General features: G+C 36.5%; 1 long non-coding RNA gene across 1 annotated transcript in view; it reads left to right on the top strand.

The window, feature by feature from the left end:
• LOC144002720 (uncharacterized) overlaps positions 1-25,850 on the top strand; it is a 53,165-nt gene extending 27,315 nt beyond the window's left edge. The window contains exons 3-4 of the long non-coding RNA XR_013278797.1: positions 14,535-14,618; positions 25,555-25,850. This is a non-coding gene — a long non-coding RNA (uncharacterized LOC144002720). The remainder of the gene's footprint in view (positions 1-14,534; positions 14,619-25,554) is intronic.
• Positions 25,851-26,065: the final 215 nt, after the last annotated feature.

Consider the following 26,065-nt stretch of genomic DNA (forward strand, 5'->3'; position numbering starts at 1 on the left):
AGCTGATACACAGCTGGCCAGCACTCATCATTGTGAGGGGAAGTGTAATCGCTTCACACTTGAAATGATGAGCTACAAAATCCACAATGCAATGTGTAATTTTTAGACACGTCAACACCCCCCCTAGTCCCATGTTTGTCTTTGAGAAATAATGAGCTGCGTCTATTTGTCACCAGTCTGTTCTACTGCCTGGGGTTGATCTAATCTGCTTGCAGGTGTGTTCCCTCCGCAGCGGTGATACGGAATGTTGAATAGGGTTTCGGCTTTATTTGCCAAAAACATCTTGAATCTGAGATGATTGCAAAAATCAATCTTGCTAAGACCGAGAGGGTTTTACAAAAACAAAGTGACTGAAGGCGTCCGCTCACTGGCACAAGACGTATTGTCCTATGAAGTGAGGAAAAAAAAAGACAGTCACGGGAGAAACACATTTTTTTTATTTCAATAGAGAGAAGACTATGTCGGTAGCTATCAGCCCGAAAAGCCGCATACTCTGACGGATGACATATCCGCCAATCCCAATGTGTCAGCTCAAGATTAAAGATCAACAATTGACTAAGTGCCTTCTTCAGGGAGAAAACACAGAAATCACCTGCGTCGTATTCATATCAACTGGGGACACGTGTAATAAATCAGGGCAATCAACCTGCGAAGGCAATCTGAGAGCTGGCGCAGGTCACAAACAAGTCACATAAATCAAGAGTTGAACCAACACACAGTAAATAGAGAGAACAAAGAAAATACATTGAAATGGAAAACATCTGAGAGGATAAATTGAATGGCAGGACAACTTGGAATCCCGTTTTAACATCAGCACATTCCAAAAGAGGCAACACTGAGTTTAGCTAGCGCAGTGGAATAGCAAAAGATCCTAAGGTTGCATAATGCACAATTTGTGCAATATTTTGACAAACTATAGGCTTCTAAAGTCACACAAAGTGTAGCTATGTGACATGTCAGTAAATACAATCCAATTTGAAAAGTAATACGGAATTGTGGAACTGCCAATGTAGAGTATTGAGTGGGGGCATTTGAACGTACTTTGATAAAGCTGTTCGAACATATTGGTAAAATGACGGTTAAATGCTAAAAACTTTCTTCTTTTTTTTTCCCCCCATATTGCCACGGGGTATTGACTTGCGCATGTACATTGTACGTTATGGGAAATAACTTGACTTCTTTCTTAAGAAACTCAAATTTTAGATGGTAAATTTTGTCATCGAAATTGCAAAAAATATTCATGAAATATTTTATGGTGTAGTTTTTGACTTCTTTCGTAAGAAATTCTAATTTTTAGATGGTTAGTTTTGTCATCAAAATTGCAAAAAAAAAAAAAAAAAAAAGTCATGTAATATTTTTTATTTTGTAGTTTTTGACTTCTTTTTTAAGAAACTCAAATTTTAGATGGTCAATTTTGTCATCGAAATTGCAAAAAATATTCATGAAATATTTTATCGTGTAGTTTTTGACTTCTTTCGTAAGAAATTCAAATTTTTAGATGGTGAGTTTTGTCATCAAAATTGCAACAACAACAAAAAAAAAAGTCATGAAATATTTTATCATGTAGTTTTTTTACTTAAACCCCTGGAATACATAGCGGTAGGTTTTATTTTTATTTTCTTTGATTTTTTTTAATCATATTCTAATTTATTGATATGTAAAGGGATTTACATTTAAAGAAGACTCCTTCACATTTGACATTTTGAAGTTTCTAACTTACTATTAACTTAAAACATTGCATGTACAGTAAATAAATCGTTCACAGTGGTCAGTTTTCTGTTGTGATTATTTTCTTTGCGGAAAAAAATAAATATCAATCACATTCTAATGGTGCACTGTGCCTGACTTGTATGCAGGCAGTGTTGGTTAAGTTTCTCCTCAGTGTGAAAGTGAGTGTAAAAGGTTGTCTGTCAATATGTGCCCTGTGATTGACTGGTGACCAGTTCAATGTGCAATCTGCCTTCCGCCTGAAGTCAGCCGCGATGTGCTCCAGCTAACCCATGACCCTGAACAGAATATGCCGTGTAAAAAAAAAGTCTGTATGGATGGGGAACAATTTGTTTTGACTACAGTCCTGTAGGGGATTATGTTCATCCTTAGCCATCCAACTGTCAAAGCTTAGAAACTGAAAATACAATTGAATGTAAAGTTCAATGTTTGCTCTTGAGTGGGGGTGGTATGAGGAGATATTGAATTTGACTGTCAGAGAAATTTTCCAAGGGCAGGCAGAACCAAACACTGAATCAATCACAGAAGGCAGACTGAAACTGAAGTACTCAGATTTATTGAGAAAAACCTGAACAATGACAGAGAGCTGTTTGGACATTAATAGAAAGCAACCACACAAAAACTTACCTGGAAGCGGGAAGAGAAAGAGAAAGGAGCTGAAGTGATTGAGACGCAAAAAGACAAATGAGTCATTTAAAAGTAATTTTTCAAATAATCTCGCGATTTCAACAATAAACAGATTCGTCATGCCCAAGCGAGGATGCTGAATCATTGCTACCTACCACAAAATGGGGAAACTAGAGATGTACAAGGACATGAGATGAAAGAAAAGCCATTCTCAAATTAAACTGAGTGAATGTGGCAAGTGGCGCTTTACATCAATCAGTACAAGTAGCTCTCAGTTTTAAAACTGTTTTAGGTTCTGCTCTAAAATGTCTCAAGGTGTGAATGTGAACGGTTGTTCTCGACAATCTGTATATAATAGTCTTATAGAACCGTGGTAACAACATCGACGTATCGATTTATAGTCCTACGATCCAACTACATCGACCTGTTAGCCTCCAGGATAAAATATATTGATTTAAAAACATTTTAAAACGTAATAAAGCCTCGCAAATAACACATTGATTTCACACACAGCAGATTTTTTAAGGACGTGTGTATGTGACTTGCCCCGGTGAATAATCAAACCTTCCAAGCGAGGTTAGCTTAGCTTGCTAGCCGCTGACATAGCGATACGTTTATGATCAACACGAAGCCAAGCAGATATCAAGTGTGAGTGTGAAGTGTTGTGATTATGGTGTGGAAACGTGTCAAGTGGAAATGCTTTCCTGAATGTGCAAATAAGTGCCGTCGTTGAAGAAATGTGAAACCATTGGCAGCTTTTGAAAGAACGATAGCAGAACACAAGGAGGAACCTTGTCGGAAGATAGACAATTTCAAGTTACTGGACGCTGTTCTCAATTCTGATGTTGTGTTACGAAGAGGAGGTTTGCTCACTTGTTTAGTAGCTCATATGAATTATTAACGATATTTCTGAAAGCTTTTCCTTGTGGATTCCGCGCGTTGCTTCGTTTATAGCTGTTAGAATTGGACTGTTTCTAACAGAGAGGATATTTGCTTCTGAAAATCTTTGAGGCAGCCAACAGTTGGGACTTTAATGACTTTGGAGGGGAAAGAATGCAATTACATTTCGTGATTTTTTTTTTTTTTATTATTATAATGGTGCTCCATTGTATGATTTAGTATCTCTTCAGTCGGTGGAATCAGATCAAGGATCAGAATCAGGTGACTTTTAAATGCATTTATAGTATTTGACACTCAAAATAGGAATTCAATTTCTACGCAGTATTACACAAAAGATATTCATTTTTTGGAAGAAATGAATATAGCAAATGTTATAGAACAAACTACCCAGTTCCCTGAGACCCATTTTTGCTATCCCGCATCAACTGGCCTACTTGACGGGAATACAAAAGAGTGAAAACACAAAGGAAGACACAGGAAACAAATCACTCAGGGCTTCAAACTGTGTGCATGGAGAATTAATTTTTCTTATGTTGAACCAGCAGATTACCTCAAGTGCAGGTGTACACACTTATATTGTATATTATAACTTTTCAGAATGGCCACTCACACATTTGACATCTGCAAACACATTGAAGACCAGTTTGGGAAGAGTGTGGCCTTGTTTACATTAATATTTTCAATGCATGCATGGTATGCTGGATGGGAAGTTTGTTTTTAAAAATGGACAACATAAGCATGGACAAGAGCATGTTTGTACTAACCCAATGAAGCCTCGAACCATGAAATACAGTATGTGAGAGAAAATTCAGATTCTTTGTAAATTGAGTATTTATCAGTCCTTTTAAAAAACAAACAAAAAATGTTTTGAAAATCAACTTTCACATATGACTTTTGATTTGTGCCATATTTGATACGTCCGGTCACAATGCTTTAAATTCGTACACTTGTAACTGTCGGAAATATAATAATAAACAGGAATATCAAACATATTAGCATATCCAAAAATCAGAAAGAACATTTCCCACTATTACTAAGTATAAATGTCTCTCATTTCTCAATTTGGGCGATCTTGCAAGGTCACTGGAAAAGCCATCAAATGGGTGATACTGCCCTCTAATGGATAATCTGTGCAATGCATGTGTCAGATCATATACGTGAGGGTTTTAATGGGAAAAAAATGATTACACTCATGAAATAGAGGGCTCAAAATGTCTTGTTTTTAATATGTTTGTCGTTATAGTGTCTTAAAAATATCTAACAAAGCACAGAAGTACTTTTTTAAAATCTTAAAAAATGTATTTACTCTTCTTCCTCTGAATGTTAATTACTGTGTTTGCTAATGCTTGTGTTGTCTTTCCTTGTGTTAAAGCACATTGAGTTGCCTTGTGTATGAAATGTTCGATACAAATAAACTTGCCTTGACTTCAGTATCACATTAATGCAAAACATGTATAAGCAGGCAAAGTTAACGAGATTTCATCAACACTTTAGAGCAAGTGAAGCTTGTCTCAGGAATGCACTAAAAGTTGAGAAGAAACTAAAAGGTACTGTGAGGCCATTGAGTTTGCTGTTATTAAATCACACTAAAATAATCATTAAACTTTTATGGCTTATATTGCAAATGCATTTTTTTGCTAGAAGTAAAGTGCTTCCGTTCTGAAAAAAAAAAAAAAGATTTTTTCAAGCTTGAACATAACCACCATGAATTTATGAGTCAGAGTGGAGAATATTGTCAGCTCAAAATTAGTTTCCAAATTCATATAAATGCACTCTTAAAAAATGGCTTTGTGTTTGTGTAAGTAGTCGCCAAGGTTATTTTAGTTAACACAAACTAACGAAAAAACTAAAATTAAAAAAACAATTTCGTTCAAGGATCATTGTGCAGTTTGTCACTTTTTTTTTTTTTTTTTTACTCACAACTTACCACCACCACCTATGTCAAATATACATAATTAATTACAATCTGATTCATTTAATGAAGTAATACAGCTTTTCAATGCTTGTTTTAATTGAGCCCCATTTGTAATTTGTTTTCATTATTGTTCATTTCTGTGTTATTGCTTCCCATTGGAACCCAGCTTGGCAGGACACATCAATGACAATGGCAGCACAATAATTAATACAAATATAACCAAAATGTAACCATAAAAGAAATGAAGAAATAACATCCAATCCACACAAAGAACATCACTAAAGAAACATGTCAAAAGTCAAAGGCAGCTTGTTAAGTCACAAGTAAGACTGCTGAAAAATTCAATCAACACCCAGGTGCTCCTTCTGAATTAAGACAATTCCCAAATGTTTGCACTAATTTCGATTCTCTTTACATCTGCAGGGTTTTTCCTCTACAGGCAAGCAATAGAGATTGTTTTGTATTCATTGTCGTCAAATGCACAATGAGCCCAAAAAATGAGCAGTCAAGTCATGGTTATATTTTGAGGACGTATGGAATCCCCGTTGAAGCATCATGAGTGCACATCTGCAATTGTAAAAGAGAAGGATTAATCTGGGTGAGGTGATTAAGATGCGGTGCCTTCTGCTATCTTCATCACTCTGGCTTTGAGCACAGTTCATTTTGGGAGACAGCTGACAGCCAATTATCTGTCTGAGTGCTACAGACAATTCATTGGACGGCATCCAAAGGAATGGTGAGAAAGAAACGACAAAGAGACAAACAACAAAATCAGCTTTTTGGCCAAACGCCGGCATTTTTGTAATAACATGGTAGGCGGCGAGTCTAGCTAACGATGAAAAATGAACTTTCATCCAACCATTTTCTGTAGAGTTTGACCTCATTCAGGTAGCTGGAGTCTAGCATTGGTTGATTTGACTAATGTTACTGTTACAGTAGTTATAAAACTTCCCTTTTCGTGTCTACATGCCTGCCTTATACTCCCCCTTGTGGCCAAGGTGCACATATATGTACAGTGTTTCTAAAGTACAAAAGTATAGCCTGTTTTTTTTTTTTTTCTTTAATAAAAAAATAAAAAATAAAATAAAATACAAAAACGTGGGGTTATTGTTGGGAGGCTGGAAGAGACTTTCTATTTTAAATTTCATTTCGATGGGGAAAGATGATTGTGGGAATGCTGAAGATGTCATGTGCTGGAGGTTGGATCCCAAAGCGCCGCCACAAATGAGATTTTAACTATTTATTCACATCGAGAGGCGTGGAACAAACTTGACTAGATGAGAAACAAAGAGAGTTGCACAGAGGACAGCGGTAACAGAAGTAATAATCCGACAAAGACGCCCACTTCTCAGGAGGCTTAAAAAGACAAGGAATCGATCTGATTGGTTGTGGCTAGACATGTGGTTAACAGAACTGACATGGTTATTATCTGATTGGCTGTTGACCAGGTTTAGGGATTAAAGATTTCTGACATCACATAGCCCTTGACATCACATAACATCACATAGCCTAAAACCAGTTGAAACTAGATGCTAATTAGTTACATCAGTACATAACAGACACTTGACCTCACGGTCATGAACCCAACTTAACCCTGGCATGACCCCAAACATGACAGAAGCATTCCCACATATCTGTGATTTTTATTCTCCACACTTTTTTGCTGCCTAACAACTCCCACATAATACTTCCAATTTATATTGTTCAAATTTCAACTAGCTTAAAAGATTCACGCTTCCCGGGGTATATAACCTCTGATTCCACATTGCTTACAGTATTTGCACAATTTAAAGTTTAATATCAACTTTTCCCCATTCATTCTCAATGGGACAGTCAATCAACTTTTTCTAAGTAACACTTTCCACGCCCACTTCCATACATATAACTGATCATCATTACCAGGTGTCTGATACTGCTCGGTGGCACAGTTGGTAAAGCGCATTGTCCAGTAACCAGGAGGTTAAAATTTCACAATTTATCTCTCAATTTGCTTTCAGCATTCCCACGCAATTTCTCCAGATATTGCACTTAGTCTAGTTTTGGATGAGAGTGTTTTTAGTTACAAGCGTAAACACGGAACAAATTAAACTCGACTCTCAAGGCGCCACTGTATTTTTATTACACACTCCATTACTATAATGGAAGTTTATGATGTAAAAAAAAAAAAAAAGATGCACATAAAGCCTCACAAAAACTTGAATAGATTATATATTGCGTAACAAAACCAGCATGACGAGATTAGTTAACATGTTGTCAGACTTTAGCTCAGTACGTATGTAACAGATTGACACAAAAATGACAGCTGGCATCAATTTCATGTAAATCAATGACAGGTCCCGTACAGTAGTATACAAACTTTCAAGGGAGTACAAGTTTTACCCAGAGGTGAAAAAAAAAATCTTTCTCCCTTCTGGCTTCATTTGTTTCTCTTCTGATAAATCTCAGCACATTTTCCCATGCTCGGTTTTAGTAAATTGCTGTTAACTGCCCTACTTTAGTCTCGAGCATTTAGCTGTGAGACGTCCACGGGCTAAGTTATGAATTAGTCAGGGGGGCTCAGTAGGAGAACAACTTAATTAGGGGGCTCTTCCAAAACATTTTGCACTCTTTCATCAGGAATTTGTTTCCCTTCTGTATCCATCTTAGACACACACAAACACACACATCACGGCGCACAGGGAGAAGCACTTATGCTTCATCATTAAGTGAATAATTACAACATGCGCTGTTTGTTCAGCATAATATTTTGGCATGTTTGGCGCCACAGTTGTTTTCACATAAACAAAATTAAGGCTCGTTAGCAAAAATAAGCATCCTGCTGGTTTTTGTTGGTATAAGAGTATAAGATGTGCTTTCCTGTAACTGTTTGAATTATATTATATTAATTATATATGTATAATATTTCTACTTATACTTCTTCAAAGCTTGTTACAGATATATTAATTAATTAATGTAAAATCATCAAATAGAAAGCATATTTAGAATAAAAGACTAATATGTGCCTTATGTGTGTATGTATAGGCGACAGCTCATATATTGAAAAACCTAGCAGCGTGTTTACTCGCGTACCTGAAGGCACCACTGTATTCATTTTGATTTGCTGCTGTTATTTACAAAATATCACAATCGTGCCATTAACTGGATCAGATGGATTTAATATTGATATATCAGCAGTTCAACAGGCTACCCAACATGTTTTGACAAACGCAAGCAACCTCAGGAGGGAGGTTGTGAATTCTGGTGAGGTCATCACAATCACAGCAATTACTGAAGGAATTAATTTGTTTGACATGGATCACATTCAGGGTTCTGCTGCCTTATCTAACTCCAGCTCGTGGATTAATAATGCAGAGCCTTGGACCTAGTTGGCAGGTCATTGTTATCCATCGTCATCGCAAAGGTTTATGCTGCCCCCACAGCCTCCTGGCAACCATCATCGCTCACGCCTGGGAGAGTCAGAGGAGGAAACGAGGATGGAGTCTACAGCATTCAGACACACTCGGTAATCACTCATGTCGGCCCCATAATGCACTGAGAGTACCTCCCAGTGATGGATGGTCATCATCTCCTTTGCCGCCTTATTTCTTTCGCCCCCGCTACTCTCATTCTCTCGATTTTACGCTTTCACAATCATTCTGCATCGCTTCATTTAGTTCCAAGCCTCTTTTTTTCGTCACCTCTTCTTGCTGCCACTTGACTTCAATCTGCAGGTATCAAAGTCTTGACCTGTCACTAGACGACTGTCCCGGATTTGTGGGGAACTGAAAGACAGATTTGAACAATCTGATGGAAATGAACAACCTCTCACCAGTCAGGACACCCACGTGCATCCATATCGCTCTCATTTATACATACTATGTCATTCGTGTGACATAAATGTGCGAGAGAAAAAAACAAGTTTCTCACTTTTGTTTTTGCTGCTGTCTTTGAAGTCGAGTTCTTTACCTCAGAGAATCCAATCTGTATAATGGGCTGGATTCAGATTAGTGCCGGATCAGTGCTCGCAGCGATGTAAAGAGCGAGTGAGATTTTAAAAGCCTTACAAGAGAGTCTTGTGATGATGCCATTTGGTTCACTTGGGTGAGATTCAGCATTCTCATTTCCAGCAAAACCATATATGGTAAGCACAATACGCGGGCATCAAACAATGCAACAAGTTTATACGGCATGCATGTATAAACTCAATACAATAAATAGTGGCTTTTACTATGCCTCAAATCTACACCTCAGTTTAGGATTTTCTAGTTTAGCATAAGGCCGGTTTTACATGAAGGTTTGTATTCCGATAAAGATTGGGTTAGAACGCCAAACCGAATCAAAATGCTCCATATAAACACCTCAATCAGAATAAACGAACCAAATCCAAATGTTCCTCTTCCCAATCCGATCAGAAGTAAATTCTCATGATTTAAACAGTGATTCGGATTATTGGCAGTAAGGCTGGATATCGATTCTAATTTCCTGAAACGATTCAATTTTGATTTACAAGAGTTCCGTTAAATTCGATTTAGATTTATTTATTTTTTTCCAGATTCACTTCACTTCAATCCGATATTAGTTATGTAACATTAATTATTAAATATCAAGTACATGATAAAAAAAAAAAACTCCACAAACATTAAATTCCAAGTTAAATTTTGCGGATGTAGTACTGTAACTGGTTAATGATTTCGTAACACGTCTTACACAAACATTGGCACCAGCAAGGATGAGATGAAAAGATTTTCATAATTGTAATTCAATAATTGTAAATGTAAATTAAAAAGATTTTGAAGTCCAATCAGTCAGTTCTTTCATAAATGTAAGAAAATACTTTTAAATTGTATTGTATGTGAACAGTAAATTTCAAGAAAACTACGATACACACAAAAAATAGCCTTTAAAATTCTATTTTCTTATGAATTTAGGTGAAAAAGAGATATTAAAATAACCGATTCATGGTTTTATGAATTGATATCAGACTCGAAAAAGACATTTACCCTCTTGAAGGCTTCCAGAGTACAGAGAACTGGTCTGTTGTTTTTAATACAAATACTCACAAACTAAATATTCCTATTCGCCAATCTTGAGCTATGTGCTTGTAGAAGTCATTTCAGTCCTCACTACCATAAATAGACAATTATTATCAATTTTTGCGTAAAGTACAATGAGCAGATGTGATCTAATCTTGGTAGGCTGACTGCTGGAGTTCCAGGTGGGAATCTGAGTTACTCTTCAGGTGGTTCATCATGAGGTGTTCAAAAGACTTCATGGGTGCCAGAGTGACAGGCCTGTAATCATTCAGTCCGGAAATAGTAAGTTTCTCGAGTACTGAGCTGGTTGTGAAGCATTTGAAGCATGATGGGACTTCACACAGTTCCAGAGATTCATTGAAGCTCGTTATGGAGACTGAACCCAGCTGATTGATCAGGCTAAAATTCTGGACTGTAGAGTTGTTCTACACCCAAAAGACCTGCCAGAAACGTGGAGACTAAACACTTCGCTCCAGGTTATTCATCATTCAACTCATTAAAACTATCCTAACGAATGAAAACTTGTCACCAGTAATTGCTGTGCTAATCTCTTCAGGAGCCACCATTGTTTACAAGCCGCCGTTTTCATTTTGAAGACATCAAAAGCCTCTGGCTGCTGCTTTTATCTCTTCACAAAAATGTGGATCGTCTTTGTGATTTTTTTTTTTTTTTTTGACCAGCCCCGAGCACATCACTTGGAAACAGTTTGACCTCTATTCAGCGGCTTACAAAGTTTAGATAAGATGAGGATGTAACAGGGATAATTGGGTCATATAACAGACACACGCTGAGCATGAATTGACGTTAGATTGAGTTTGACAGAAAAATAAAAGTCTGGTGAGAAGAAAGGCAAAATGACACACTCATCCTTCGTACATATTTTAATGCTCAAACAAGACCGATCTCCCCGCAGGACTGGACTGCACAATGAATCCTCAAACACTATCTCAATCCCGCGTTTGGGGAGAAGCTGTTCTGTTCGCAGTGTAAGAACCAAAGAGCCGTTTAACAGATTATTTCGTTTTGCACATTATTTCCAGTGAAAAGCATGATGATCAAATTGGTCGTGGATCGGGCACACGCAAATGCTGGCTCCAGCCCTATTTAAAAAATAATAATAATAAAGAAGAGTTTACCCTCTTCTTAATGTCACTTCTTTCCCCCTGAGAGGAGTCTTGTTTTGCAAAATGAACTTCCAATCGCAGGCTTCATGCATCAGGAAGAAAATGTAGATGGAGATAAAGAAATGTTGATGGGGAGGTTAGGGAAATTGGGAGGAAGCAAAGCATTTCTTTATTAGGTTTAGAATACTGTAATTCAATCTTGTTTCTGTATGATTGAACAAAAATGGCATCTCATCTTATAATTTACAGGATGTTAAGTCTGAGTGTTATTAGCAAACCAGACTGAGGATTGGAAATAATGAACCAGGAAGGCAACTGCCAAAGGAAGCTATTAAAACTTTCTTTGAACTTCCTATTGGGTGGTTTTACATCCATTCCAAGATTTTTCTCCAGTAAATATCTGTTACAAGATTTGGATTAAAAAAAAAAAAAGTAGAAGCAGATATAGAAAAATGTGATTAATCACGATTAATCATGATTAATTACAGAAAATTGTGCGATTAATTAGTTAAAAATGTTGTCAAAAAAATCCCATTTAAGTCATTCACTTCCAGCCATTTTCACAGAAGCAATCCCGTTCTCTCCCGGCTGTTTTACTGAATTTTGACTGAGTTTGCAAGGCCCACAGAAAATTGTGTTCAATTGCTATAAAAGCATGGAAACTACCAAAAGAAAGATTAAAGTCTCTTCTTTTATCAGAAAAAAAAGTATGTTTCTATCTGTTTCCGTTTTGCAGCTATTAGCATTAGAAGAGAGCTAAGTTTCATCAGTTTTCACAAATCTATTTAAAATTGTAAGTAATTTAGTTTTTATTCTAGATGGCCCCGGTTGATCTCCTTTGCTCTGCTGCCATCTGCTGGCCGTTTGTGTAAAAGCTACCATTTCTGCCACCGTTCTTTGGAGTTGAGAGGCTGCATCAAAGCCTTCTGTATGCTCTAGCATAAAAAACAAACAAACAAACAAAAAACGTATAAATACGTCTTTCTGACACTTGAAATATATTAAAAAAAACGTATTTACACATTATTGGGAGCAAATGAGTTAAGATATCTGTCAGGACACGTTTGTTTATAGTAACTACAATGCAAAAAAAAAGTTTGCATTTTCAGTTTCCAAAACATAGTTGTTGTATAATCAAATACATGTAACAAAAATACCAAGTTATAGCATTATTATTTTTTTTATGGATTTTTTTATTTATTTATTTATTTTATTTTTTATTTTTTTTATGGACAGACATGACTTTTTCACCGTTGCATGTTTGCACATCCTCTTGTGGCATCACGTCTTTATTTGACACAGTAACTACAACACCAAAAATCAATAACCTTTGACAAGGAAGAATTCCTTTTGAAAAGAAAACAAATCCATTTCATTACCCTGAATGGCAAAGTCCAGAGTGAAAAACAACCATTCAATCAACCCAAAAAAAAAAAAAATATATATATATATATATATATATGTATATATATCATCCCCAAATGGCAAAATACGTCAAGATCATACCTGATGATATTGGTTGTCTTTCCTGAAATTTGCAGTGGGCCCTGTTAAGGGTGACTGATGGCGATGATTGTGTGCTGCCACTCACTACACAGAAATATTATGGGATGCGTGATTAAGATGGTTTGCTTCCTGGAAGTGCCGTGAGTGGCGTCTGCAAGCTGCACTTGAAGGAATTAAATAAAGGGGAGCATCACCTTTAGTAATAACATTAATGATTTCCAGCAACACAGCGAAGGACGCATGGGCATGAATTTAAAGAGCATCTATTGAACCGTTTCCAAGATTTACACTAGCCAGTTGGTGATCACGACCTTCTTTTTTGGCTGTCGTCAATCAACGAAAAGCAAGAGGAACACTTTCTAGACTGCCTGATGATCAATCGGAACTTTTTAGCATGTTGTGATCCTTATGATAATTAAATTCCATGACCAGCAAATTTTGCCGACATCTATTCCAACACCAGTCACAGCAAGGAGGGAAAAAATGATAAATAAAACTAAAAGGGGAAAAAATAAATTGATAAATTGGCCCCAAAAGTTAATGATCAATGACCAATTTCGCCTCACATCTTTTTTTGGTTTACCGTTAATACTGTATAATAATCTAAACAGTGTTTCAATGTTCTTTGCTGGATAAAGTTTATTCCCTGAGATTAATTGCTTTCTTTCTGTTATGAAAAATCTATATAAAAATATATATATGAATAATATAAAAATCCATACAAAAGGATTTTTTTGTGTGTAAATGATCTCATGATGCAAATGGTTACATTTTTTTATTTTGCTGAAAAATCTGAAAAAAATGACTGAGGCTCTCTTAAAACTCTTTGACTGCCAGGCGTTATAAAAACAAAACAAAACAATCCACAGTGCTAGCTGCTTTTGAGCATTTTAACTCATCTTTCAAGGCAAAAAGAATATTGTTTGCCTTTACTACATATACAATGTGGCTACGAAATGAAAGATCGCATTCCATTCATTGGAATTTTACTCATCATCATGAAACGTCTTTGGCAGTCAGAGTTAAAAAAAAAAAAAAAGGCATTGATATGTTGTGTTGGACGCTGTTATAACATGTCCGAAAGGAAAAATGAATTAAAAGATTTATTTATTTTTTTAAGTACAATATCGAGGTCCTCAAGACTTAACAGAGGGAACATTTTCACTGTCAGCACAATTAAAATTGATTTTTGACATCTGTATCCGTCAATGGCATTGAATGAACTAAAAAGCACTTCAAAAGGTCATTTTACAAGGTTTTACTTCTTCCTCCAATGGCATTCACTGGGAAACGCCTCACTTTGGCTTTATTTAACAAAAAAAAAAAAAAAAAAAAATGCGACTGGCGACGAGACATTCTGAGGTCCGTCTCAGTATCAGATCATTTTCGGATCACTATTTTTCTAGCTGAACTAACATTCCAATGTAAATAACACTGGCGGACAGAATAGCACAATATGCTTGATTATCCCAATTTTGGAACCCATTCAGAACAAAGCATCTGGCAAGTTTTCAGTATTTTTATGCAGCTCCGGTGCTTTGAAATAATGTTCAATCATAAACTACCATCTGCCATCTCCATTCCTGTCCTCTGTGGTGCTTTGCATCCGTCCCCCCCACCCTGATCTACAACTTGAATGGTTATTCAACCATCCCGACCATTAACAACTTCACAGTTCCATAGCTGCGATCAATAATGCAACGTGTTTTGCATCCTCCACAGGTCTCCATAAACACATGTTAAAGGAAGCCAGCATGTTAGGCAAGACTGAGTGCTTCACAAAGAAGACGCGGAGCAACTATAAAGGTGAAATACTGGAATCATCATTTAAAAGGGTTACGCAGTAATTCCCCCGCTCTAACTCGCCTCATTTGTGTCTTCCACTCATCATCAAGGTTTGTGTTTGGAATAGTGTTTCTCAATTATTTTTTGTTATGCCTAGGAGGAACAAAATCTTTTGTGCGCCCCACTCCAAATCTTCACCGTGATTATAAATCCATCCATCCATGTTCTTATTTAAACGCTTCTTCCTCACAAGGGTGCTGGCGCCTATCTCAGCTGGCTCTGGGCAGTAGGCGGGGGACACCCTAGACTGGTTGCCAGCCAATCACAGGGCTCATTTATTTCTAAAATTATTATACATGCGCCTCTGCATAGGAAATAATAATCCTTGTGCACGATCTAACAATAAGAGTGCCACTGCCACCTACTGTAGTGGATGTGCAATTACAATTTACTCTAGTATTGATGAAATTAACATGCTCCCTGGGGTCACATGACCCCCCCTCCCCCTCCTATTTCAGAAGGACTGGTTGACAAAGATGTTTGGTTGTTGCTAGGATGGACAAATGAAGTTTCATGAAGCACTTTATATTTTATTTATATTTTTATTTATTATTTTTATTTATTTTATTTATATTTTGTTTATTTTGTGTTTTTATTTATTTTTAATTTTTAATTTATTTTATATTTTGTATTTTTTATATTTTATTTATATTTTTTTAATCCTATAGATGGCACTCTTGGTTTAAAGATGCAGTGGAAATGTAATAAATTTTCATTGCACTAGCTTTTTTTTTTTTAATATTTAAACCAAGAGCACCATCTAGAGGAGAAAGAAATAGCAGACGTGCTTCATGAAGCTTCATGAGGCTTCATTTTTCCCATCACTGGTTGTTGCTGTTAAAATTTTAACAGAGGGGAACCTCTTGGATGCCACGAAAAAATTCTTGCGCAGCTCATAAATGTTCAATGAATGGTGTCTGCCTGTAGAATAAGTGAATTAATTTTCCATTATTTCCTATGGAACAATTTGACTCTAGATTCAGAAAAAAAATCTGAACCTAAGAGGTCCCTTTGGAAATGTTTAATGCCTGATTTTGGCTGTTTCACAGCCAGGGATGAGTTTTATTCTGACAAAATGGATTAGCAAGAACTTTCCTCCTACTTAGTGAAGCAAAATAAATGCCTTACTCCATGTCTTGTGACTCATACACTCACAAACAAAATTTTCATTATTTTAAAAGGAAAATGGGTCAGGAAAGGGCAGATGAACAATGAAACACAAGCTATATTTGGAGACGATACACTTTTTTTTTTTTTTTTTTTTTTTTCTTGAGTGGTTCTGCCGCCCTTCTACTTGACTAATGTTATTTATGGTGGAGCACTCAACAAAAGGCTTTTATTCTACTTAGAGGACACACCCCATTGTTGAGTATATTTATGCAATATATTTCTGGTGCATGTAAAATATTTACGGCACATCTGAAAGCCTTCAGTGACTCCTTATAGGCAGGTAGAAATAACAAATCATTTCCTTAGAAATTAAATATTCATTATAGTCTGTCTGTGTACTATTCCACTGAAATACTTTCTATGTGATACGAAAGAAGTCTATCTTGTCAAAGGCGCCCGCCCGTTCTCCAAATGTATTCTCCTCGCATATCCAAATTCAACGGCAATTTGTGAAAAAGAATAGGAAATGGTGGCTTCACATGGCCTGACACTTGTGCGGTGCTAACGAACACATACTGCAGATAAAGAAACAATTCCATTTGGGTTCCAACTTTGACGTGTCATGAATTATTAAAAGAGGAGCAAGAGTCATTCGGCAGTCAGAATAAAAATAATCAAAACTCAAGGGAGGGCAAGGATGGGGGTGGGGGAACCTTGATAATAATTGTAGTTGTGCCCCAAATGGAAAAAGTGTTCAGAAAGAACAATTAAGGTTGAGCTTGATAAATTAGACTTGTGTATTTCCATGAAATGAAATGGGTGAAGAGGATGAAGAATCTTTTTTTTTTCCCATCTTTCAGCTTTTTGCACCTTTTGCCATAGACATAAGGTGCTGAAAAAATGTCAAAAGTCATCTATACAAACTAGAGGTTTGTTTAATTCATTTACACTTCAAAACCGAAAAACCAAAAGAGTTCTTGATACAACGTACTTGATCTCATTGTGTCTGCCAAAGCCTTCACAGGACAGGAATGAACCCGCTTATTCTTCAGACCCAAACCCAGTGATGGTAAAACGAAGCTTCATGAAGCACTTGCAATGTTTTTTGACTCCTCTAGATGGTGCTCTTGGTTTCATGATAAAGGCTAGCGCAATTGAAATTGATGAAATGTGCCATCTAGAGGAGTCAAAAAATATCACAAGTGCTTCATGATGCTTTTGTCCATTACTACCCAAACCTAAGACTTTAAATTTTACCGCATAATGAGGCTTGGCGTGGTCAGTTTTTAATGTCCAAATAGTGCAGCGGAAAAGCTGTGAAACTGAAGCAAGGATCAGAATGTTTTATTCGAGAGGGGAGTGAGGGTGGAATGATTGATCAAGTTATATTATAAAGCGATTTATCCAATTATTTCACTGTATTGAATATTGTATTTTGTACTTAATGGCTTTTTCTACTGGCTAATAGGGGTGTTAAAAAAAAATCGATTCGGCGATATATCGCGATACTACATCGCGCGATTCTCGAATCGATTCAATAATCGGCAGAATCGTTTTTTTTTTTTTTTTTTTTTTTTTAAGGATTCACACCTTGAGCATGGAAGAATGTTATATGAACGGAACATTAAGCCTTAATATTTTATTTTAATGCTGTTCAAACATGAAACAGATTACAACCTCTATAAGACTGAAATTTCAGATAAATAAATAATACATTTTCATATAAATCTTACACTCTACAAGCTTACTGATTAGTATTTTCTAAATTTTAATGAAAAAAATCGCAACAATCGACTTAGAAATTCGTATCGGGATTAATCGGTATCGAATCGAATCGTGACCTATGAATCGTGATACGAATCGAATCGTCAGGTACTAGGCAATTCACACCCCTACTGGCTAAATGCTAGCTTTTTACATATTCTTTTGCTTCCTTCCATTGTGGCATGATTACACTGTCTGGATTTCTTCCTCTGCTTCCCTAATTGAAGTCATTTAGATGTAAAAGATCAATATCGCACCAAACTGGCCATTGCAGAGACCTTAATGAGTAACTTCCTCAACTCAAATTCAAATATCCAAGGGTAATCTGAAATTCCAATTGCTGCTTATACATCATATGCATTGAAATACAAATATAAATGTCAAAATTTTTACAGTGCTTGCATGGATAAAGAACAACAATTATGCTTTTTTATGCTATCATGCCAGCTCACATTAACTGAGTGGTTCTCTCAACCTGGGTTGGATCGAACCGGAGGGGTTCAATGAGTCAAGACACACCCCTGACTTAAATTATCCGTGATGATGCGCCACCATTGGCTGCAGGTGATCACGCTGTATTGATTGGCCCCTCTATGCTGCGGTAGTCAACTTGTAACTAACAATGTCGAGCAAAAAAAAAAAAAGAAAGTGGTCTGACAGATATGTGCAATATGGAATAATATATGGAGTTCCACAGGGTTCAATTCTGGGTCCTCTCCTGTTTTCATTAAGGAATATCTAAAAAAAAAAAATTGTTGATAACTGGAAAATAGACATAGGATAAAAAAGTCATGAATTGGATTCTTCTACTGACCTATGTGCACTTTCAAAGATGATTTCATTCCACAACCAAGCAAGTCCCTGGAACTCACATTATTCAGCAGCCCTTTATTTATTTCGCTTTCGGTGCAATGCGCTTCTGACCTTTACATAACATTTAAAATAATGTTTATGTGTGTCATGAACCTTTAGGCAGATACTTTGTATTTGGCTCATCCTAGCGCTGACATTTTGGCTCGTCGCGTCAGTCATTGTGTCCCATGCCGACTCGTTCCTCCAGCTTTAGAGGAACAACTTCAGTGAAAGCGGGGGTAGAGGGGGGGTGGCTTTAGATTGCTTGATCTCATTGTGCTCATTGTGGAGTGTCCCCACTGAGAGTTGTGTTATCGCAAAGTGAGTGCAATTGATTTTTACTGAGAGAAAACAGACCTCTACCAAGGTTGACCTAAAAGTGGGGAAAAAAAACTTTGTCTGCCAATTCCTCTCTTTCACAATCGGCATCTAATGCAAGACTGCCTACGTATACTGAAAATCACGGCAAGTTTGAGTATTGTTCTTTCCTTGTTTTTCAGTTAATGCTGATTCACAGTCTCCAAAATACGGAAGCGTAGAGCTGCCAATGTGGAGTAAACATTTTTGGCTGGCGAGTATGTTCGAACATATTCGCAAATATGTTCAAACATACTCGCAAATACTGCTATGGGGTTCTTGCAATTAATTTTAAGCAGTTTTGTGAAGTCCTTGAATAACCATTTTTATGCAAGACAGCACTGGGGAAAAAAAAAATGTTTCAAATTGTTTTTGTGTTAAGATAGTGGATTTGCTATACATACATTGAGAAATGTTTTATAAAAAAAATATATATATATGTACAAATTTTGTCCTTATTTAAAATAGCATTTTTTGTCATAAATCTGATTAGGATCCCTGAGTAGCACTGATTAAAAATTTAAATTAGCATTTAAATTCCCCGTGCCTGATAGCAATAGAAGCTGATTCCTCTGTAACATTGTTGTAGTCATACACGTATTATACTGCTATGTTTGTCTTATTCTTGTTGTTTCCTCCATTCTCTCTGCTTGTCCTCTTTCAAACCTCATTCTGTCTGACTGCATTTTCCAATAAATATCCATCCCAAAACAAGTAACCAACAGGGGAGTACATCAAACTTCACGGTTGCACAGAAAAATTGTTTCAGCGTATACAAAGGTATACAGATCCTCCATTCTGCATGACCAAGCACCCGGACAGGATCGGTGAAAAACAAAAAGGAATAACTTTTATGGTACATATACATATTTAGTAGCATAAACAACAGAATGGAGGATTCCTGGTGGGATTATGTCGCGGTTATCGAAGCGCCTCAGCCTTAGATTTCCACCACTACACGCTTTGCATTCATTTTCTGTGCATTTGTTTTAAAATATCTTATTATTTAAGTGATGTAAATTTGCTGCAGCCTTGCCTGTGTGTTTTCTACTCTCTGCAATGACCCAGTTTTCTTCTTCCTCCAATGCTTTGTGCTCAATCAAGAGTTGTTCTTAAGAAAGGAATGTGACTCCACAAAATACGGTGGGTTGATTTGACTCAATTAACATTCATTCACCGCCAGCAATTTGAGAGCATTTTGACATATCCGACACACAGGATATTGTGTTCAATGAATACAGATCCTTTCCAAAAATGAGAATACCCAAACCTAATAATCTTATTTAGAGCAATATTTTATTATTTTCCATTTTTCAGGCAGTGTGTGAGTGCCCTCACCCCCCCAAAAGCAACTCCAATTATTTCTTTTTTTTCACCGTTATTAAAACTTGTGCAGACTTGTTTGCAACCTTTGACAAAGTGAAAAGTCGTGACACTTCTGAGGAAAAACAAATCATTAAAAGGACATGGTGATGCCAGGAAAAACAAAACACAGAGAGAAAACTTTCTCTGCCTTAAATATCAATCTTCAGTACCATATTTTTAACTTTGACAAAGTGCTGCATCTTCATTCCTTTGCCGCAAACTTTCTTACATGCTAAACAATTTATGCTGTGGGAAAAACAAACATGTCTGCAATCTTGGACAAAGCAACATTTGTTCCATATTCAACACAGACAAACGAACGCAGCACTTTTCTGCCATTATTGTTGCTGGACGCACATCAATTATTGATCAGAGTAGAACAGGAGTGAACACAAAAGATATCTCCAGCAATCTAGCCTTTCGAGAAAATATGCATGTGGATTTTATTGTGGGAACTCAAAACTTTCAGTGCGCTCTTTGTCTTGTCTAAAATATGGTCTAGAACCTCTTTGACAGATAACTGACTGGTCAGTCACCTACTCATTATTCTAATGATAAAAGGACTGCAAAGCAAAAAATAAATAAATCAAGCTACATTTTGTGTCCTGTGTGAAGATTAGTCTGGAAGCACTGGTGTCCAAAATAGGGCCCAGGGGCTATTTGTGGCCCGCCATCCATTTGTCAGCCGCCCGTGACATATTAAAAAATAATAATATTAAATTAAAAAAAAAATAAAGCAAAAAATGTTTCTTCCACTTTCTGGTCTGTCAAGGTCTGATTTATGAATATTAATTATCCTTAAAAGTGTTTTTAAATGGTAAACTTACTACAGTTTTTGTTCTGAACGTGGAGATTTGGTCACAAAAAATCTTGAAAATCAGGCAGAAAGTTGTTGTGCACTTGGAGCAATTTTGCACAAATAACTACAAAATATAAATAATATGTACTTGCTTTCTTGATTGATTTCAGTTTATTTAATTTAAGGTAAAAATTTAAAGCAGACATTGCATTTTTACATTTTTCTATATCAGGGAAAAAAAGTATATTTGTATGTTTTTCAGTTTTGCAGTAATTAGCATTAGAATATAGCTAAGTTTAATCATGATTCACAAACCTGTTGACACTGGGAAGAAGAGCTTGTTGCAACATGGCCCTGCTGATCTCTAAGAATCTGCTGCCACCTGCTGGCCGTTTTTTTGTAATAACTACCATTGCTTGAAGCAATCTCTTCAGGTCAGAAGCTGCATCAAAGCCTTGCTTTATGCTCTAGCATAAAAAAAAACGTATAAATACGTTATTGGGTCCATGTCAATATTTAAAATAGAACGTGTTTATATGTTTTTGGGAACAAATGAATTAAGCCACATGTAATTCTATTTAAATAGCCTATCGAGATAGTGAAGTTGCCATCTCAACGCTGTTAACTTTGACTGTTTACTCATTTATAATGATTTCAAATAAAACTCCAAAGTTTCTTGAACATTAAAAAAAAAAAAAAAAAAAAAAAAAGAAAGCTATCATCAAGGACACAAGCAGAGCGCTGAGCAGTCACTCAGCACACCAAGCATTGCTTTATAAAGTAGACTCAACAATGCCCTTTTTCAAGTTCCCTCAGGACTGATACCTTGCAAAGACGGTCAGTCTCAATCCACAATGTGCCTCACAATTTTTCCTTTTTATACAACGGAAGTTTTTTGTGCAACTAGAGGGCATGTATAAAGTCCTCTATCATCAATATCTGAAGAGGACATGAAGGCCCAAACTTTTACCTTGTATTTTATTCCATAGAGCAGTTACATAAAATCTAACACAAAAGGATGTTAAAGTGTCCTGTTTCTGTAGCAACGGTAGTAAAGGCATTTCTTTCATTCACTGTCAGCTTCACTCTCTTCAGTGTCTTCTTTTTGCTTTCTGTTTAATGTGCTCTGTCCCTCATGAATTGTCTGGATTATATTGTTGATATTCTCCCCTAAAGGCTCTTACTATTAGGACGCTTTGAATAATGTGTTTTAAAATAGTTACAAATGTCCCCGCTTGCTGTTCTTACCTCTGACTTGACGTTAAAAGTTGATAGAACAACACAAAGTTGGAATTTACTCATTTTGTGTGATTGATTTTGACAGTAAGTGTTTATTTTGAGCTAAAAAAGTGGTCCCTGAGCAAATAAGTAACCTGGACCTGAGGCGGATGTTGTGACAGAAACATCCACAAATATACAAGATAGCACTGTCAACACTATCTGCAGAAACACTTTGTATTCTGGTTTTGTCAGACAAAAATAGCTGATTACTGAGCTCTTAACCTCAATGCTATCGTGAGATAACTTTAAACTACACAGAATGTAACTCTAATACAATAACCTAATTAATTAGGCACATGAGGAGCCTGTGATGCAAAAAAAAAAAGATGCTGACCTATCCTTGAAGACAATATTAAGTGCAGAATAATAATAACTTCAGCCCTGCATATTTGTTTCTTACCAAGTGGTAGATTCTTGACTGCTGATGTTAGAATGGTACACTGACTTAACTCATTCACTGCCATTGATGGAAAAAGAGGTCAAATGATGCATTTTTTTTTTTTTTTTGATGCTATGGCAATGAATGTGTTAAAAGTGACACAACTCGTCATCACTTCGACAATTTTTTGCTTGGACATGCCAGCAAAAATTTGATACTCACGCGCTAGATGATGACAGCAAACACTTGGTTCCCAACAAGCAGCAGTTGAACATATTGCAAAATATTAACACAAAGTATTGAGGTGTTTAACGACACACCCTGTTAAAGTTTACTGTCAAACTAAATGTAAAACAAAAAGAATTATACATCTTGTCTTTAAAACTCATCACTTTGATCATCTGCTAGCTTAGTGCTAACACACAATGCAAAATGACATTAACGTGCTAACGAATAGCATCTGTGTGACGTTACACATAAAAAAAATTAAAATTATAGCATCATACAGAGTGATGTAGTTGTAAAATTCTTCTTCATCTGCGTCTGTATGACTACATTATACTGCCCCCTGGTGGCCAATCTGTTTGTTTTGATTCCCAAACGTAGCAGAATGAATTCCACTCGTAACAAACAAAGTATTCCTTTTTCTTCACAATTTGCAAATGAACAAGATGGCAAAGCCACTCATTACTGCAGCTGAACATCTTTGATAAGTGAAAAGTGAGGGAAATGAATTTGATGTATCACTGGAAGTGAGTTCCAACACTTCTTCAAAATTTGCTGTGCTATCTCCTGTTTTCATATAGGAAAGAAGAACATAGAAATAGATCAGTGATTCTCATTGCTTTTCTTTAATTCAAATGAGTCGGACTGGCATTTGGTTCAAAGCACCCAGGAGCTTGCATTTAGTTTCTGAGCAGCTGGCATGGCAGGAGAGTTCTCTTACTACATAAAATAGTAAGTTACTAAAATAGGAGGTAATACATAAATGTAATGGGATGATGAACTTAAAGATAACATAACAGGGTTAATTGTGTGTTTATCTAGTGTAACAAAGTAGCTAGTATTTACAATGCATTTGAAACTTGAGGTAAGATGATTTGCTTTCGCTTCCATTTACTCAGTCAGCCCGTCTTCCTCTTAATTGCACGGTCTACTGTACCATTATCCTTCCCGTATCCGTCGCTCTATCACTGTGCGTCACTGACAGCAATCGTTATAGCAGAACGGCAGATTGGTTGTGATGCCACTCAGTGTGCGCACAAATACATGTGATTTATTGTCCGCGTCAAACATCCATTTGACGGAATTAAAAATGAATCTTTTTTCATAGCAACGGTTGGCATCAGCTGTCAGGTGGATCCCAAAGCAGGCACAAAAACCCTTGAGCAATTCAGCAGCTTTTAACAAAGGAAGCACTCAGGCGCTATGCTATGCTATTATTCACTTAGTTTGTCTAGTTATATAAGCATTTGTTATGTCGTATATAATTGTGCATAGCCTTAGCAAGAGTTATAAGCTGTCTTCCATGTGATCTGTATTCAGAACTTGAGGCCAATTTGAATATTTTCTGTTGTTACTCTTTATTGTATGAGACTTTTTTTTTTTTTTTCCTCTCAAAGTCTCACAGAGTACTGTATCTCAACTCGAATCTTTTCTGCGTTTGGGTCCTAATTCCACACCGCACCTGAAAAAAAGATGACGTATGAAAATGTACTAAAGTAACTGGGCGGAGCCATGGCAGAAGGAAGGTAACCTAAAAAACAGAATCAAAAGCAGAATCAAACCTTCAATAGGCAAACATACCAACCTAACCTACAAAAGGTAGAAAAACAGAAAACTGATCATTACAACATCAATTGCCAGGGAGACCAGACATAAAGAAATAAAATAGCAAGCAATTAAATACGAACAGTAGTGGCAAAGGTGACAAGCAATCTGATGCAATAATCCGGCACATTCCTTCCATTAAATGTGAGTTTAAATACCGGCTGGCATAATTACCAACAGCAAGGATCTGCAAAGATAAAAAAAAACAAAAAAAACATGAAGAGCAGACAGAAAAAGGGTAGCAACGTATATTAATAAATAAAAAGGGTGGACCTATGTTGTGGCGGCCAAGTGAGGGCAACTCGTTGGTGGCATCTTTACCTCTCAGAGTCGAATGACCATCTCGAAAATAGCGACTAGCAAAAAACCTCACAACTTTTTGAGCCTTTTTCGGTGACATCTTGAGGTTTTAAAGCGATGTTCACCCTGAAGGTTGTGTTTTCCCTCACGGAGGCAGCACTTCATCACCAAGATGCCAAATGACACTTGGCCAGTGACTTCCTGTTGATCTTTGTAGAAATTCGCTCTTTTTTTTTTTTAAGAGATAGGCACATAAGAAAAGATTTACTTGTTTAATTTCACACTTGATGGGTGGGCAGGCACTCCAGAGACTTTTTGTATGCAAGTAATTAAAAAGTTTATTCTCCATAATGTGTCCTCTTCAAAGGCTGTTAGTGTATTGAAGTGTTAGGTCATCCCGCTGTTGTTTTAGTTAAAGTAGCTCAAAAGTAGCATCCAATCCAACTTTATTTGTTAAGCATTTTAACAGCAGGCACAGTGCAACAAAGTGCAGTACAAAGTGAGAAATGCATATCACCACAAACAGAGGTTAACATAAAACACAAAGGTAAATAAAATTGAGACAAAAATACAGCAATATTCTAATTACGAATTCCTTCCAATTATCAGTTCCTATAATAACATATAATAAATTACATTTTTGAAATAACATCCCCGACAATGTTACTATTACCCCGTGGCATGAACACAAGCCCATGTTTGGTCAGGACGTGGTCGAATGGGGTCTCTGCTTTCAACTCTTATTCTTTTTTTTTTTTTTTCCTGATCTCATTCGCTACCATGATCAAACGGCACCTGCATGTGCACAAACACGCTATTTAAAGTGTGTTTTTTGCTGTCATCTCCGATTCAACCTACAGATCACACCCGCTGGAAGGAACATGAAGAGGACGCTACAACACCCGAGCCAGCTGGATTTCCACATTTCAAAAAAAAAAATTTCCTCCCTCTCTCTTTCCGTACAGCTGTTTTATCCATGTGAAGCGTTGGTTTAATGGCCTGAGATAAGAGACAGGAGGCATGAAATATTCAAATATCACATTTTGCTGTGAACTCCGCCGACCCAGCCTTCCCCATTAACTGCAAAATGTAAACTTTATGCATTAGTGTCACCTTTGCTTTTGACTGGAATGCAAAGTTATACAATGCTGTTGGATTTTGGTTCGTTCGATTCTTGTGCGTTGGTGAACTACTTTTAAAATAATTCAAATTTTCAGGGCCACACCAAAAAGAGAAGATAAACAGTTTTACAAATGGCTGTGATTGTTTATTCTGATCTATTCATTCTCACTATATTATTGTCAAACCTGATCATTGGGTTGATTTTTAAATTCATACTGTCATGTATATCAAATTGGAATTACTTTTTGG

The sequence above is a fragment of the Festucalex cinctus genome, chromosome 15, assembly GCF_051991245.1.
Source record: "Festucalex cinctus isolate MCC-2025b chromosome 15, RoL_Fcin_1.0, whole genome shotgun sequence".
Classification (NCBI taxonomy): domain Eukaryota; kingdom Metazoa; phylum Chordata; class Actinopteri; order Syngnathiformes; family Syngnathidae; genus Festucalex; species Festucalex cinctus.